The sequence below is a fragment of the Notolabrus celidotus genome, chromosome 15, assembly GCF_009762535.1.
Source record: "Notolabrus celidotus isolate fNotCel1 chromosome 15, fNotCel1.pri, whole genome shotgun sequence".
Taxonomy (NCBI): Eukaryota; Metazoa; Chordata; class Actinopteri; order Labriformes; family Labridae; genus Notolabrus; species Notolabrus celidotus.
Genome location: NC_048286.1, coordinates 25,998,366 through 26,016,863, shown reverse-complemented (window position 1 = coordinate 26,016,863; position 18,498 = coordinate 25,998,366). Strand labels below are relative to the sequence as shown.

At 39.8% G+C, this 18,498-nt stretch overlaps 1 long non-coding RNA gene across 1 annotated transcript; it reads left to right on the top strand.

Annotated features, from left to right (window-relative positions):
- The first annotated feature begins 14,067 nt into the window (after positions 1 to 14,067).
- Positions 14,068 to 14,974, top strand: LOC117827384. The gene is made up of 3 exons (XR_004634200.1): positions 14,068 to 14,391; positions 14,492 to 14,595; positions 14,840 to 14,974. It is a non-coding gene; the product is annotated as an uncharacterized LOC117827384 (long non-coding RNA).
- The last annotated feature ends 3,524 nt before the right edge of the window (positions 14,975 to 18,498 follow it).

The window sequence follows — 18,498 nt, the reverse complement described above, 5'->3', positions numbered from 1 at the left end:
TTTGGGGCCTGTCCATGTAGAATTTTTAAAGTTATCAATAAGATCTTAAAATAGACACGATGAAAAACTGGCAGCCAATGTAAGCTGGAGAGGACATGAATAGCTGACCCCTCTCCTCATCCACGTTGTCTTTATTGTCCTATGAAAACCTCTGATATGTTGACTCCAGGCCTGGCTGCGCTCATTATGACAGTTTTTTTGTTGTAGTCAAATGAAAAACGATCTGGTGATAACACAGTGATTTATTCTGAAAATTAACCAGATGTTTTAATTTGTTTTGGTGCCTGACTTCCTGTCCCACTCGATCTAAATATGTTGAGATCTGGAGGGCTCCCACCTGCAAAATCAGATCCAGTGGGAGTCAACACATCGACTAGAATAGAAACCTATCAGATCCGATCAGAGACGGCCCGGACACAGATCTGGTGGAATTCAGCGTAACTCATTCACTCTTGCTCGTCTCAGTTCTCGTTGATGTTTTATGATGTGGTTTTATTTATGCACTACAGTGGGTTTCATTACAAATATCTTATTATAACATACAAGGGCTATGTCTTGTTAGTGACATAACTGTAAAAGAAAAGAACATATGACAACACAAAAAACACAAGGTAAGAATTACAAAATACAACAGGAAATGAAGCACAGAGAAAGAGTTAAACACAAGCCACTCATGAAAAAACAATTAAATAAATAACTTAATCTTTACAACTCTCATTAACATTTTATAATACAGAGCCTGCAGTGGTTTTTACCCTGGTTAATGAGAAAGTTAGCAATGGTATGAAAGCAATGTTTGGCTGCTGGTTTTTCTGATTTGAAAAATTAAAGTTTGTTCTCCCTTGTTTTCTCTTCAGTCAGCACTATCCAGAAGTGATGTTTTTCCGTTCTTGATTACCGTCAAAGATAGCTTTGGTAAGATGTCAAGGTTAACCTCTGGAGGTCAGACAACAAAGAGTTAAGGAGGAGCTACATTTTATCGTAACGTTTGGATGTAGAGAGAGCAATGAATTATCACAACATCAATTACCCAAGTGAAAGAGAGAAAGGAAACTAATGGATTATTTTATATAGGTTTCACTCAGTCCACCTGAAACACAGACTGATGCCTTTAAGATTCCAAGCAATTTAGGATCTCATTCATCCTCCTCATTCCAAACCCCCTTGGTATCTAGCAATGTGAGTTATGGGTGTGACTTCCAGTGCATTCACCCACTTAACACAGAACTGGCATTTCCCAAAGCAACGGGACACTTATCCTGATAATAAAGAGTGATTCAGAGATTAAAAAATGAGAACATCATCTGTTACACCTTGAGCAGGATAATGTGATCATTCCTCTGCCATCTACTATCAAGGGATAGAAGGATTTCCATCATAGTAAGGTCCATCTTATTCTCATCAAGCTCACCTGAGTGTTCATCAGAGCATGAGATCATCACAGCTCTGACTTAATTTTGTGTAATATGTGCGTACTTGTGTGTGTGTGTGTGTGTGTGTGTGTGTGTGTGTGCGTGCGTGCGTGCGTGCGTGTGTGTGTGTGTGTGTGTGTATATTTTTGCTTTAGTTTCTGAGAACATCTGTGAAAATACCTGACCTTTTTTTTAATGCATCAGGGATTCTTTTTACCGACACAGATAGTTATACTCAAAACTATCCTTTGTTCATACCACCCTGCAATCCCTGCCACAAAATAGCCTGCACATCAACTTGGTGGAAGAAAATTTAACCATGTCTCAGGGGATCAATTATCTGCAGTTCAACCCACAAATTCCTCTGAGTATTATGTTGTGTCAACACCAAACATGAACAATCGGGCTATGCGAATACAAACAAAATAATGTTTTGTGTTAACTGCGCAATTCGCATGTCAAATCGCGTGTATGAGAGTCAACAAGAAAGATCTTTGCAAAAACGCCACACCAGTCTGTTGTCATGAAACAAGGTTGAGCTCAACTACATTGAATGGGGAAGTCGGTTATGTTAAGGGGGACAGTACTAACTTCCTAGGATAACTGGTAGCTGGAATCAAGTGAGAGCCAAGGTTCTCACAACTTAACAGATGAGCCAACGTCCTCACTCACTTCCCTCAAAGTAAGCTCTTGTTCCTGATCCCATAAAAGTAGGTCACAAAGTTTTGGGAAGACCCACAGAGATATTATCAATTAATTGAATGTATTCCAGATGAGTGAACCTCTGCTAATCCGTACGTCACATCCAAGCGGCAACCTCTGGTCTAAAAATATGAGTCCAATGCGGAAGTGCTAAAAACTGCAGTTCATCGAGGATCCGCTTGAGGCTGGCTCTGGAAGTACCGAAAACTACACACCAATTCAAAAAAGACGATCTTTACAGCAGAAATAAACATGTTTAGAGCCTGGTACAAAAGACGAGTGTAGTCTGGATAGCTCATTTCTCGATCGGCACACACTGTACAAGGGGTGATTTTTTTTGTAACATGGCAATTTCGAAGATATTGAGATTACAAGTCTTCCAATGAGAGGCACAGCTGACTTGATTGACAGGCGGGAACACTGTCTGTTGGCTAGAAGACTCAAAGCCTGCCTCTTTACGTCACAATCGCTTGATAGCATCGATATGTCTGCCGCCACCGCCGCCGATTTGCCTCAAAACAGCACTTCAGAAACAGATGGATGACGTTACGGATGCTACGTCCATATTTTTTAGTCTGTTGTCATATCATATGTCATCGGGGGATCTGCACACTGGTTGCTGCTCAAAAGATTTACTGGAGTTCAAATGTTTGAACTCTCACGTAAGAATCTGCTTCACTTGCGCAAATAACCGGTCATTCACGTGTCACCCCATTTGCGCCACCCAACCAGAACTTGCATCTATCCGCATCTTTACATTGACTTTACATGTAATTCACTTGCACAAATCATTTTATTCATGTTTGGTGTGATCGCCCCATTAGTACAACAGTGAATCATGCACCAGACCTCCACAAGGACTACTAAATAAGCCATGCTGGAAAATGTGCATGTCTGTAAGGAAATTCTGAACCATGCAGACATTTTGGAGGCAGGGGAATTCAGAGACGCAGACAAGGTAGTAAATTAGAGCCAGAATGTAGGTGAATGCCTTCTACACGTTTAATTTATGCACATGATCCAAAAACTAGCAGAATGTATTTGTAAGGTTGACTTCAGAGAGCAGTTTTACGCAAATACCTTTCATGTGAATTACAAGAGAACAGCATACCTTAATGTCTGCCTAATGAATGTCTCACCTTCACATTCCAATGAAGCAAAGAGGAGAGGTCCAGACTGTATCCTGGCTTCATTTCAAATGTAGGAATGCAAATGAATATCAAAAAGTGTCAGTAGCTTGCAGTGGTATCTTTTGATATTGTTCAAAAAGTGTTTATTAAAGTTTTGATACAGATTACTTATGTTGAGCACACAAAGTTAATTGGAGTCACAGCCGTGTCTGCTTCACACACACTGCCTTTTTGCCATTCAACACATCTTCAACACGTGTGTATTTATAGAATAAATGAGCAAGGTGTAGAAATAGTCAGTGACAGCTTTCACACAATCATTACAAATCCTTCCAATCAGTCACAGGCCAAGGTCCTCATGATGAAACCAACATGATGGGTAGCTGCGTCAATGCGTACATGTAGCAGTCGCGCGGTCTCACTCTCCTTTGTTGATTATGATCCTCCTGCTATAGCAAACAAGATGCACTCTGTAACATACTCTGAGTTCACAAGCACCTTGATTTTGGTGTTACTTTTCTCATCTTTGTCCACATTGTTGACAGGATTCGTGGAAGGTGTTTGATCTGTTGGCTCATGTCCATAAATATTCATGAGTTGATTTGTGTTGACTCTTTATGGTTGAACCAAGCAGCAACCTCCGGTCTCAAACTATGAAGCCCACGTGGAAGTGTTATAAACTGCAGTTCATCGAGAATCCACTTGAGGCTGGCTGCAGAAACACCGGAAACCACATAGACAGCAATTCAAAAAAGATGATCTTTGCAGCATTAATAAACATGTTTACAGCCTGGTTCAAAAAACAGCTTGGCTCTACGAAGCTAATTTGAGGGTGAATTTTTTTGTAACGTGACGGATCAGAAGATATTAATATTACAAGTTTTTGCCCAAATAAGGACATGACTGACTTGACTCCCGGTCGGGAATACATAACGGTTGGCTAAGAGGCTCAAACTCCACCCCTTTACGTCACACTCTGCCTGGTTGAGTTCCGCCTTTCCAATATGGCTGCTGCCGTCGATTTGCTTCAAAACAGCTCTCAGGAACAGATGGGTGACGTCACGGATACTACATCCATATTTTATACAGTCTATGGGTTGAACAGGGGATTCGCTTCCAGGCTGATCCACGTGTGCACATTTCAGGTTCAATGTTCTAGGTAATCCGCATTATTCCTGAGCAGTAATTTGTTGTACAGCTGAAGCAGCAAGCTCACACAAAAGAAGAAAACACAATTCACATTAAACTATATAAACATATGAACATCATTCATTTAGGACATTAATGGCAACAGCATCAAAATATTTTTTAATGCATTTGTCCTGCTGTATCTGCGGCCGGACAGAAGCAACTTAATACATCTTAATGTAGACAAATAGAAATTGATAGGGGGTGTCTTGATGAGTGATCACAAGGGTTTGAAACTCAGCTGAGGCATTGGGAAGGATAAAGTGTCATGGACACAAACCCACGGGGAGTAAATAACAAAGAGACTCAGAAAACACTCAGTCTACAGAGGGTGAAGTGGGAGTTGAGAGAGCTCCGAGGCAGGAGCTGATGGAGAGCAGGTGTGTGAGCTTTGTTCACCCTAACCTTTAACTTCCCCCTGTGGACCAGTCCTTATGGGGATAATGCCCCACAAGCCAGGAACAACCCAGGATAAGAAAATGAAGTTGGGAGCTTGAAATGTTTGGAACTCTATTTGATTCTTAATGATTTTTGATACAAACTGAAAGGTTTCAGTGTCATTGGTGAGTAAAAGACAAACATCCTTTCAGTTGGCCTCCTGATGAGCCTTGAGTACCTGCATGATTTCTTACAGCATCCATTCTCTTTCATTCCTGCAAAAATAGCAAAATTCGTCGGAGCACTTCATCTTTCTAGGTATTTCAAATAACAGCTTGAATCCCTGAACATATGGTGACTCCTCAGGTGTTGGTCCATTTATTGATAATCAGGACATGCGACCAGGTGCTCTACTTTTAGACCGTTTCTCAGGTCACTTTTGATCCCAAAGTTGGATTAAAAAGAAGGACACAGCTCTAGATAAAGCATTGAGAAGTTTAATGTGATGTATTTTTATCAATACCAAAAAACAGAAAAACTCGCAAATCCTGTTCAAGGCTGAAAAACCTCGTCCCGGTTTCACCTGGAGATGCAGTGCACAACACTGCCGCAAAAAGAAAACAGAGTTGTGTATATCGCTGTACATCCATTGTTTTCAGAAGCAACAGTATTAATTGATTTAGAACTCAAGTTTCCAACCTTAAGAGGTCTACAATTGCAGAACTTTGGATTTGTACTGAGATCAGATTCAATGCTGGTCATTTTATTAGAGGTAACAGCGCTTAGAGCAGGATACTGAGTGCCCCCATCTGTATTATGTTTCCAAGCTGCAGATGTATGGTTCCAGGACCTGAAATTGAGCAATTTTCAATGTAACAAATAGATGAATAAGTACCTTAAAGTTCTACAATAAGAATGGCTGTACTTCAGTCATTTACACATCAAGCCCATCGCTCTTCAGGGGTATTTGTCATTTTCGTGTCCTCTCCTGATCCTCCCCTTTTCAATGAAAATACTGAATGCCTCAATCTGTCTGGGTAATGATAATACCATGTTAGAGTTGGCCTGCGAAGTAAGGTCCTGCCGTCCTTTATAATATTCCTCAGCATAGCAAGTGCATATTTGTGGCACAGATAGCGTAGGGGCCTCCGTCAACTGAGGACCTCTTAGTGCTCACCTCATCTGCAAGAGCAAGCAGCATGGCTGGTGACTCAATGCTAAGATAACAACCTGATGTCTTTCACATCTTTACTTCCTGTGAAACACTGGTCAGCCAAAACGAAGGCAAGATAGTTTGAAACAGCTTGATTGCATAATTACAGCCATAACTAATAATGTGTTTCCAATAAAACCAATGCGGCAGATCTTAGAGGACAACGTTAGGTAATCATAAGCTGCGGCCTGATCACAACTTGAGCAACATCACCAGATATCATCTGTCATACAGGATTTATAGAGCATGGTTGCAGCTATACTTTCCTTGGCTAACAGTAATAATATTAATACATTGTAGCCTATAGTGTGTAGCTAAACTGTATATGCAAGCACATCCTGCCTAGCCTCCTACAATAAAGGTCAGTGATTTAGATTCTTCGATCACACTTTCCACTGTTTCCACTATGTCACACTGGGTGATTCAAAGGTTGAATAGAAAGACTGAACAGCCTGATGGTTTTCTAAAACAAACTACTTCTCAAACACAGATTTATAAACCTAAAAGTTTGATAAACCATAACGTGTGAATAATGTGAATGAGAGCTTACCTTATGCTTTTATCCTCTTTCTGGCCTTTCTCTTTGAAAACTCCTCTAACACATCACCGAAGTGAAGGTCTGACAAGTCCTGACTTTATGGCCAATATTCCTAAAGAGCTAAAGTGTTGTTGACTGATCTTCATCTTCAGTCCATTTTTTAACCTTGCCATTCGGGAAGAGAAACGCTGCTCTTCACAGTTTGTCACCGATAAAGTGAGCGAGTCCCCAAGGCCAACTATACATTGTAGAAGGCAGATTGCAGGCCAAGTTCCAACATTGTGTTCAGGATCTTTGATGGAGACAACAGTGTCTTGTATGCCAACTTCTCAGTAACCCCCAATTAAAAAAACAGGGCAGTGGATCTAGTCTGGATGATCTGTTGCACTGTTTATGGGAAAAGGTGCAGTTCCCAATACTGTTTCTGAATGAAGCCATGTGTTTGACTGTTTGATTGTGCATTTGCAGCATCTTTGCATACCAGTTCTAACCTGTGAGTGGCACATTCTACAGAAAACAGCTTATACTAGAATTAAAATAGGATCAAGCACATACTGTGACCTAAATTAATTAAAGAAAACACCCTCAAACAGTCAGAGCCATGGGATTTGATATTAGACACACAAACAGCAAATTCATTACAGAAAAACCAACAATGGGAGAGAAAAAAACAACATAGCAACACAAAAATCCCTGACTCCAGACACTTCTTTCTTCCGTAGTCAGGGCTGTAGTTTTCAAGACCAGGTGCACTTCACAGAATACTTATTATCACCTGCAGAGCCTGAGACACAATAGTGGAGGACAGTGCAGGGAATGCACATAGCTGTATCACTGTCTGCCTGTGACTCAGGACTCCCTTCTTTTGTTGGACACTTTTGTTGGCAGCAGCAGTGCTTTCAGCTTTCCCATCTTCCAGAATTACCAGGAGAATGACATGGTTAAATATAGAACTCCTGTCCTGAAATCTCAAATCAAATTACTGTTTTTTTACACAATTTAATGTTTTCATTGAAATGTTAAGATTTATCTCAAAAATAGCCCACATAAGAAGTAAATCTGATGTGTGGTTATGGACAGATTGTTTTTTGTCAACTGCAGAGCTGATTTATATTATTATTATTATTATTATTATTATTATTATTATTATTATTATTATTATTATTATTATTATTATTATTATTAGCAATCTATGCAAAATGACTCTGAGATTTTAATTTTTTTCTTTGATTTAACTGAGAAAAGCAAAAAAAGCAAAAACATTTGGTTGTCCTTTGGTAGAGTTATTACTTTCATAAGAAGCATCTGTTTGTATTGGCATTTTACTCTGTATTTATTCTTATTTCATTGTATGCACTTCATTAATCCCCAAGTGGAAAATACATCTTTTCACTCTGTTGAAACATGTTACACACACAGACTGAAATTGATTCAAACCTGCGCAAACAGGACCCTGTGAACATGCACTTATGAAGGTATGTAAATGCAGGGGCTTGCACAAAGAAGAGCAGTTAAGGGGTTTCGGTGCCTTGCTCAAGGACACTTTAGGAGTGCCCCAGAAATAAACTCCAGCTACCAGTGCAATTCCAATCTTGGTCCCTTCCAGGACATGAACAGGCAACCCTCCTGTTTCCCAACTGAAGTCTTTGCAGGCTGAGTTACTGCTGCTCCTTTAGCTTAGAAGGTGATCACAACCTCAAAGTTTAAGGGGTAGAGCACATCCATTCTTTATAACCTAGTTAAGACAAGCCTGAGATGGTTTCAGGCTTGATGTTAACAGAGGGCTCAGAAGACTACTTCACTGAGCAATTTAAAGGACCATAAAATGGAATTGAATTTAGTTTTTTGGGTTTTTCACTTGAGGCTTTCTTTGCCTGCTAGGCTGTCTTATTTTACCTCCAGTTTTTCCTCATTAAGATGTCATGACAGTGTTCCCTTAGTCCATCAGGAACTTCTTTTTTTTATTATTTTTATATCATGTTCTAAACCTTGCATATAAATTGTGGGGTAGGACTGAGGTGGTGAGATGGGGGGGTCTCTTTATTGGACTTTGAATTACTCTTATTATTTATTATTACCATTATAATTTGTATGTGCAGCACTTTGTTTTACAATATTACTGTATGAAAAGTGATTTACCAATAAGTCTGATTGATGATTGATTGATTGACTGACTGACTGACTCACTGACTGACTCACTGACTGACTGACTGCAATGTATGCAAACTTCCAGAACAATATATTTACCTTTACAAAAATATTTTCATTGCAAAAGCTGCCCATAAAATGTCATTTTTACGATGGTCAGTGAATGACAAATGCATATTAAAAAAATGATGCATGTAATCCTGACTGACATGCTGAACACGAAACTTAGTCAAAGAACAATGTGTTGAGACATGGTGGATAAAGGCTGATTAAAGTCTGTTATTTCCCTGTTTGTGAAGAGAGCTGCACCTAGCTTTAACTTTGTGCTCAGCTTGCTCTTAGAATTTCTCATTTACAAAGTTTTCGTCTTTTCTGCACAAATTCTAATGAACCTGTCTGCAAAATGTAACCAAAGTCTCATGCAAGCTGATATAACATTTTATTCCCCGGCTGTATTAAAACTTCATTCCAATTGGTCAAAACTCCATAATAAAGGCCATTAATCATCAACAGGAATGAACCCCACATGTCATATTAAATATATCAGTGAAAAAGAGTCTAGCACATTTACATTCACCTAGTTTATGATTTCCCCTCGTCCTGTTGACAACGTGGTCAAATTGTGAGTTTCCAATAACATCAGTAGACAACATGGAGGGTGTTATTAATAGAAGTTTCAACTTATTTGTAGAGCACAAAACTTTTGGTTAATAGCTTCCAGCAGAGAAGAGAAGATGAGAGGAAGAAAACAGCGCAGAAACAGTGAGAGGCATTTAGACACACGAGGAGCTGAATGACAGAGAACAAACTGAATGAAACAGACAGGAAGCAATCACAAACTGCAACATGGTACGGGCTTTGGCAGAGTTACAGGACTGGTAGAGTGAGAGGGAAATGCCAACAGAATTTAAAAGTTACTGTAAAGAGGAACTGTGAATGAACATGTTAACTGCCATGTTAATTAAACCTGCAGGGAGGCTGATAAGACTACTGTTGTCATTGAAATCCAACCAACTGTCCAATCTCAGGGACTCACCTTTTAGCTGTATATATGAATAATTTTAGACTCAATAAAATCCTCTTTAAATCAAAACTAAGTGTCAGCTTTGTATCTTTAGGTGGTATCCAGGTAATAAGCTGGATGATGTGATGCGGTCAGGTACAGCCTCAATAAATGAGTGTTTGACCATTGTCCCTCCTGCCACTGTTAGTGTTAGGATAAATATCACACAGAGAGGAAGGAGAAGTCAGCCAATGAACAGCCTGTGCTTCTTTGACACAAATTGCATGAACAGCATTGATAATTGGTTTGTTTCCTTCAGCAAACAGGACAAAGTTACAACCCTGCACTTATTCACAAAAGCAGGGGACTATTTTTTCTCCCTTGGAAATGGCCTTAACTTCAGCTGTAATCATGGCACTGAACACTTGGCAAATCCATCTCAATTGAAGAAAATGTCCCCCCGCCTGTCACCGCAGTCGGTAGTTAAATGGAAAGATTTTATCGTGGAGGTTTAAAAATGTTGATTGAATGAGCTGAAGGCCTGAGCTGTGATTTAGAAGCAGAAGAGATTCCACTCTTCAGAAGCAGGTAAACATGCAATTTATTTATCCAATTCAGATGGTGAGTTCTCCACTGCTCAGGAATGTCACATTCAATGCAAATTCCTATTCAGCTGTTCAAATTGTTATCAAATGGTCTGTTGACAATATTTACGTCTGAGCAGGGAGGTGAGCAGACAGTCAGGCTTGGCAGGAGCATTCAGTTATTACTCAGAGTGAGCATGTTAGCACACCCACACAGTCTCATATTAAAAGTTGATTTATACTAAAACATTATCTGAATTATCTGAATCTCCAGCCTGTGTGTGTTTCATGGCAGTGAAAGTGAACATGTTGGTGTGATGCACCGTATGTTGAACTCTGCTCTTTATAAACTCCAAAGACGACAGAATTTCAGTTTCTACCCAACAAGTACACTTAACCATGCTGTCTCATGCATTTCTGTATGTGTAAGCCTGGTTTATACTTCTGCGTTAGCCCTACACCCTAAGTCAAGGTTGACGTGGACATGAGCACCACATACATGTGTGTCGATGTGTCTGTGTTGTGCAGCAATACTCCACTGAAACGCATCAGGGCGTTGAGGTCTCTCTGAAAGTAGGGTTTCATCTTTTTAACTGACACATGTTGCTGTTTATCATACAGAAATGTTTACACAGAAGAAGAAAGAAGGGACGTCAAAGGAAATGAAATGCGCGATTCTGGAAGTACTGTAAATACATGAAATTCAATGCCGTTGTGTGGACCAATCCCAGATCGATTTGACGCGTAGTTACATTTTGTAGGGCTACGCAGACCCCACGTTGACCATCCTACACTGAAGTATAAACCAGGCTTTAACATTTGCGAGGTATGTACTGAAAGCTAACAGAAGGGAATTCACTTTTAGTTTTCTTGAAACTAAAAACAGAGGTTTGAATCCAAAAATGATTAATTTTCCCTCAGACTTAATACTAAATTTAGCTTCCTTCACAAAGAAAAATAGATGAGTATGTTTTTAATGATATAACCTTCATGCGTGTACCCTGTACGTCAGGGTGGAGGTTAAACAATGCATCCAGAAGAGGGTCCTCGAACAAACCGGCCTTCCACAAATCTCCACTTGTCCTTTTCTGACGTCCAACTGACATTCACTTCCTGTCTGCTCCACCTAGCTGTTCTGTTATAGTTGTCTGTCCAAACTAAAAAGAAAAAAGAAACACTTAAATATTAAAATAATAGGAAGGTGTTTTAACCGGAGGGCATCGTCCCACCCTGTTATAACGGTGTTGCTTGATGATGCTGATGGGGGTCCTGCTGTACTGTTGTATGGATAGGTACTGTGGTGGCTGCAGTGAAATGAATCCATTCTGACTGTGGAAAGCTGCTCTTATGGTTTTATTACATAGTCGTTGGCTAGCCCTACTACATTTGCATAATCACACAAATTATTTTTGATGTATGTACTGTATTCTGCACATCTTCTTCTTTTCCCCGTGTCTTCTTTCTTATCACTCCTCTCTCCCTCACAAATAACTCTTGAGATACTTGCCCACCAAAATACATTATAAATCATAAAACAAGAAATGATATCACTTCCCATTTTTCATCAATCCAAATATCCACCCTAAGACCAATCATACATGACCCATGCATTATCTGTTAATGTTTGTATTTCTGTATACTGTCTGTCTTTTATTGTTTTTGTCTGTTTTTGTTTTTCTCTTTCCTCTATTCTTTATATTACTCGGCATGTTTTTCTCAAAAAAAAAAACAACAACTAGTTGTCTGTCCCTGTGCTCATGTGAGGTAACATCATATATTTATAGCTTCTAACCAATTCACATAAGCTCCCTAAAAGTGTGTGATGGAATTCAGCAACAAACTGGACACTGGACACAGAAGACTCAGGAGACCCGGACGGCTTACGTTGAAATAGTTTATGTAGAACTTGATCAAGGAGAAATATCATAACAGTACACAGGCAGGAGAGTGCAGTGCAATGCCAAGTCAGTTCTGCCAGACAAAACCCTTGGCATGGTATTCCCTCTGAAGACGACACTAAAGTTAGATAACTTCTGGAGACAGTAAGTCGGCCATGAAACATAGATAAAGACGGGAGCAGGGGGAGAGACCTTGACTACTGCCCTGACACTATCTCGCCCGTCACAGATGACATAGGAATCAAGTTACTCTAACTTGACATTGAGACTGAAAGAATACAATAGTTAAACATTCTTACATACATATATATAAGATTATGAAAATTCCACGACAAAGTGGTTCTCCGTATCCTTCTTCTTTGTGTTTCACTGATGTGGCTTGAACTGTTGGATACACTGCCTCTATTGTCCCTAGTGGTACTGCAATATTTAATCTGTATCTCATGTATTCTTTGGTTTACATGTAAGAGTAATAACCATCAACATTCTTCTAAAGCAATCTCAGGAAATTCTCACTTCACAGGTTTTCACTTGGTTGGATTTTATAATCCATGTTGCATGTCTTGCATCTTGCCATTGACTTTATACCTTTCTGATAAATTTGCCCTTTTATGCCAAACAGCAGTTTTATGTACACTAAAAATGCATACTCCTGCACACACATATTTCAGCCGCAACTAATTTAATTTAATTTAGATTAATTTGCATTATGGTGACTTTTTGATCTTTTTACACTGTTATCGAAATGGCACGTCCATCAGTAGCATTTTAAGCAGCTCGCTGAAGCACAACAACATTAACAGATCCCCATTCAGAGGTAAACAGAGCATATAATTAACCATTTATTTCCTTAATTAGCTCTCAACGACCTCGAGAAGACCCTGGAATAATGGCACATCACTTGCTTACGTCATCCAATACCAGGCGGGAGAGAACATGTCAGCGGGTAATTGGTACACTTTGGGATCACGACAAAATCTGTGACCCTGTGTTCTGATCTTCATGCTCCTCCATCCTCTGCTCAGTGGTATTCAAGGCTTGAAGGAAACATTTTCACTTTCACATTCACTCTTGTGCTCTCAGCTAGAATCCATGCAATTTGTTCTCCCTATTTAAAAGGGGACACAGAAATAGTCTGTAGCTCACACTTATACAGTGGCCCTGAAGGGTAAAACATAAAACAATTCAGAAAATACAACATTTGATAAAACATAACATCATGTTGCCTATCCTCAACACCACAGGGCTTCTTCGATGAGCTCTCTTCTGGAAGTCTTTTCATTACACCATTTGGATATTGTACTTCAAAAGCACAGTTCAAACTGACAGGATTCAAACCCAGGACCCTTGAATTGAAGGCAGCAGCCTTGTCTACCACACCACAGGGCAGCTTTGCAGTGCTAGCCTCTTTAGGTCTTTTCGTTTCACAATTTTTTGTAGTAGTTTAAAAGCACAGCTCATGTGAGGAAAGTGTTTCATTTCCATCTCGTATTAGAAGCCCATAGTGGGTTTTGAACCCAGAACCATCAGATTGAAAGATAGCTGGTCTATTTTCAACACCACAGGGCTGCTTGAATGATACTTTTGTAGGTCTTTTCATTCTACCATTTGTATACTGTACTTCAAAAGAACGTTTCTTATTGCAGTGTGAGGAAAGTGTTTTATTACCATCTCCCATGGAAGTTTATGTTGGGGATTTAAACTAAGGATCCTTGCATGGAAAGACAGCGGTCATGTCCAAAACACCCCAGAGCTGCCTGTCAGTGATCACCTTTTTAGGTCTTTTTATTCCACCAATTTGTTGTATTTGTTTAAAAGCACAGCTCAACAACATTGTGAGGGAATTGTTTAATTTAAATCTCTCACTGGAAGCCCTTAGTGGGATTTGAAACCTGAACCATCAGACTGTAAGGCAGTAGTCATATCCACAACACCACAGAGCGGCCTGTCAGCTATTGCTTTTTTCTGTTTAAGTTAAAAGAAACATGCCTTAACAACATTCTTAACCTGAAAGGCAGGTGGTAAGTTGATTTAAATTGTTATTATCGGTGGAACATAAAGGGAGATATATTTGGGTGTCGTCGGCGTAATAGTGGTATTGTACGTTATGGTTACTGATGATTTGACCCAGGGGAAGCATGTAAACAGAGAACAGTAATGGACCTGGAATCGGCCCTTGAGGAACAACTTGTCTGAGGTTAGTGAGAGATAATGTGGAATTGCAGATAACTGGAAAATATCTGTTAGACAAGTAGGATTGTAGCAAACTGAGTGCAGCCCCTTTAATGCCAACCCAGGATTCTAGACATTGAAGGAGGACGGGGTGATCAACAGTGCCAAATGCTGCAGTCAGATCCAGTGAAGCCAAGAAAGAACTTTCTCCTCTAATCAGCTGCAAGGAGTAAGTCGTTTGTCACTTTAACTGTGAAATGCTCTAAAGCCAGACTGATAAATATGTTGTTCTGATCAATATGAGCCATCACTTTTTGAGGCAATAACTTTCTTTTGGACTGTTGCAAAGCTAAGACAATTTAGAGATTGGTCGATAATTGCTGAGTGTGAGGGGGTCAGGATTAATTGGGGGTTCACAGTTGCATGTTTTAAAGTTATGTTTTTTTTTTCAGCATTTTTGTCTTTATTGATAGGACAGCTGAGGAGAGACAGGAAACGTGGGGAGTAAGGGAAGACATGAAGCAAATGGTCGAGGCCGGGAGTTGACCAGGATCCCCTGTGGCTAATACATTTACTATTGACAAGTGACTCACGCAACCCCACTTTAGAAAATAAAATCCCTTTCAATAAAAACTTGCATTGAATTGTGATAAGAAGCATTAAGCAGGACATCATCTGATCATCAACTTGAAACAAATGTGTCAGTATGAGTCGGGCTTCGTGCCTTCAGTATCAGCTGTCAGGACAGTCTTCAACACCTTCAGAACCGCTAACTAAACTCGAATGATGCGATTTCCATGGTCTCTTAAGAGGTAATGATTTCTGGATGATGAAGGAGCTCAGGTTCAAGGGTCTCCCAAAATCCCTGTGTTAATCCATCAAACAGCCCTCACTGTTGTGCACTGGAGATGAGCACATCTGTGTTACAGGCCAGGGTCAAAGGGGAGAAGACATGGGGAGAGAGAGAGAGGGAGTATGCAGCTCATGAAAAAGTTATAGAGTAAGAAGCTGTAATTTGGCAGAATATCAAAATGGAGCAGAACATGTTTTTCCTTCAACCTTTGACATTAAGTTCATAGATTACTTTTCAGATTGTTAAGGGAGGTAATGGTACTCTATGAGACAGTTGAAAATCAGTTATCAGTCAAATCAAAAAGACAAAAAATGTATACTGATACACTTTTTTAACATCAGAGGGAGCTGCCTTCCTTTGAAATATCTTGTCATGAGTTGTTTTTGTTTAGTTTAGTAATTTCTTTATGTTATATTCTGGCATTGATTTCCTGTTTTATTTTGTAGATCTTCCTTGTGTTAATGCCCTTTTTCCTAACTGTCTGTATTATTCATGGGCTGTTTTTGAAAACACCTACTAAATTAGCAGCACGTACTGATTTGGCCAAAATGTTGTATGTAATATGCAGAATGTGAACAAGAGCAAAATCTGTGATATACCAAAAATACCTGGATGTCATACTGATTCAGGAAAATTTCTCAGTATGCAACAGATCAGTCTCCCTGTGTTGGAGTGTGGACCACAGCTGTTACCAAATCTACAACACTAACGTTTAACGGTTTGTAACATTTACTGTGAAGTAATGCAAAAGAAACACAGCAAATCTTGTCACTTCCAGTCACTACAGAGGCGATACCTGTCTCACAGGTTACTGTTCAAATCTCAGAAAATTATTAAATGGTCTAGTCGGCTGATTGGTTTGTCACAGCCTTACCCAGCATCCCTGTGCACCAGAGGGGTACAGTGGAAAGCTACTGCAAATTTAAATAATGACTTCCACCCTGTGCACGAGTTCACCCTCTTCTCTGGATGGAGCTTTGCAGTCCCAAGGTGCAGAACAAAGAGGAAAAAAAAAAAACAGCTTTGTTCCTACTGCTATCACTGAGCTGAACAAGATGTGATGTCTCTGAAGGTTCTCAGTCATCCAGGTCATGATAATCCAAAGCTTGATCTGTAAGGCATCTGGACTGGTAGAAATTCTTGAAGACATTTCACCTCTCCTCCGAAAGGCTTCTTCAGTTCTGACCAGACTGGGGAAGAGCTAGAAAATATAAGCCTCTAACAGTCGTGGGTGAGTCCAGGTAGTCGCAATAGGGTCCCAAGTAAGTTAGTCCTAAGTTAGTCTAGTTCCTGGCAGGTGTTCTGTTGTTGTGATATATGCACATACTTATTTATTAGCATTATTTATTTGGTTCTATAGTTTAGTTTATCTTGGATTTATTTTTTAGCTTTTTATTTTTTACCAGAGCTACTTTTATCCATATATCTTATTCTATGATATTCTTCTCTCTCCTGTAAATTTTTGTTGGTGGAGCTGGAGTCGTTTTATATCATGTTTTTTTTTTGATAGTTTGTCAATTCTGATTGGTTTGTGTGGTTTCGTGTTAATGTTGTTTTGTAACTTGATGTCATCGTCTTGTTACAAAAGAAATCTACCTACAGGTATAAATTAAATGACCTAAGATAACCTAACCTACCAAGAGCCAATCCCCAACTCTGACTCTGGCCCAAGGTATCAGCCCCTGTCATGAAGGGGTATTTTGGCTCCATTCTTGAGAACATAGAAGTGCATTGTCCATCTTTTTATATCCTTTTGTACATGTTCTCACTTGTTTGTCTACCAAGGCCAACATTTTGAAAATGCATTTAAACATGGAGGGAGATAGATTTGAGGGTAAATTAAGCTGATGATGCCACATGAAGAGCTCAGTGGACAAGTGGTTGCATTTTAAAAACAATGTCAAAAATATTTAATATACTATCGACCTTTGCCATTTGGCCAAAATGAGTATTTTTTTCCACCACATACAGAAACATTATCTGTTGAAGTTACAGTAAAGACAATCAATGACAAAGTGGGCATGGAAGGGGTCGGGGGAAAAGGAGAGTGAAAGGTACAACTGACGAAGACAGAGGAAGGTGCACAAAAGAAAAGGAGAAGAAGAAAAGAGGGGCTGGCTGATGGAGACTGAATAGGGGTCCCTGCCTTTCCAATTTAGTCCTACTGTCATCCCAGCTCATGATTAATGAAGTATGGAGCGCCATCTGTTTTCCCTGGGAATTTCTCCTCTGCAGCCTCAGAGATTGCCCTCTGTGATACTCCCTCTGATTCGGCCTTTGTCTCACTCCACTGTACCTCGCGAGGCGGCAGTGGTAATTTGGGATAGCCCAATCGCTGCTGTAACAACTGTGGTGGTTAATGAGAAACTGGAGGCAGTTCACAGAGCAAGAGAGAGAGAGAAACCTGGAAGGGTGGAGGACAGGAGCGGGGAAGATACTGAGGTAAAGAGGGACCATTGATGAAGTGTTATCACACAAGGTTGAGGACCACTGGTCACGAGGGAGAAGCTGGGAAGATTGCTATCTGTGGTAAACCTTACTGGCATCACCGTCCACAGGGATAACTTGAGCAGTGAAGTGTTGGACAACGGGGAAACTGTTTTCAAGGCCTTTTGGGGAATTCATCTTGTGGTTTGGAAAAGAAAAATGATTTTGTTTTGTAATTTTGCTTTAATAGAAATATTACTAAAAAAATTAAACTTCCACTTAAATATGAAAAATAGACCTTCTCAATTTATACTCCTTGCACTGAATTTCTAGAGCCCTCAATCAATCTTTGAGGGCACTCACAGCATAAAAACGACTCAGGGGCTCAATGTTCATTGAGTTGCCAACAGTGGCTCGATTCTATTCAGATAACTACATCTATTATAAGGTTTTAGCAGCTTTTAGCCTTAATAGTGTTCCTTAAGTGAATGAGGTGGTAATTTGACCAGCTTTTTTAGGTATTCACCAAAATGTCTTTCTTAGACTTACACAGCTCACACAGTCAATTTTCAAAATCCAAAATACTTCACAAAGGCGGGCAGGTCACAATTGACACAATACACAGAGACATGCATGCCTGTCACACCATGCACTTCTACCTTTTACCTAATTGGCAATACTACATGTAATTTTGTCTTTATAGAGCTAATTAGTTCTAAATCTTTATAGTTCTTCACAAGGGGCATTTGGCAAAGCAATGCAATGCATGTAGCCAGCAGAACTATACTGTCAGCTGCCAGGTGTTTGAAGAATTCTACAATGGGGGTTAAAGATGGTGACAACACAAATCAT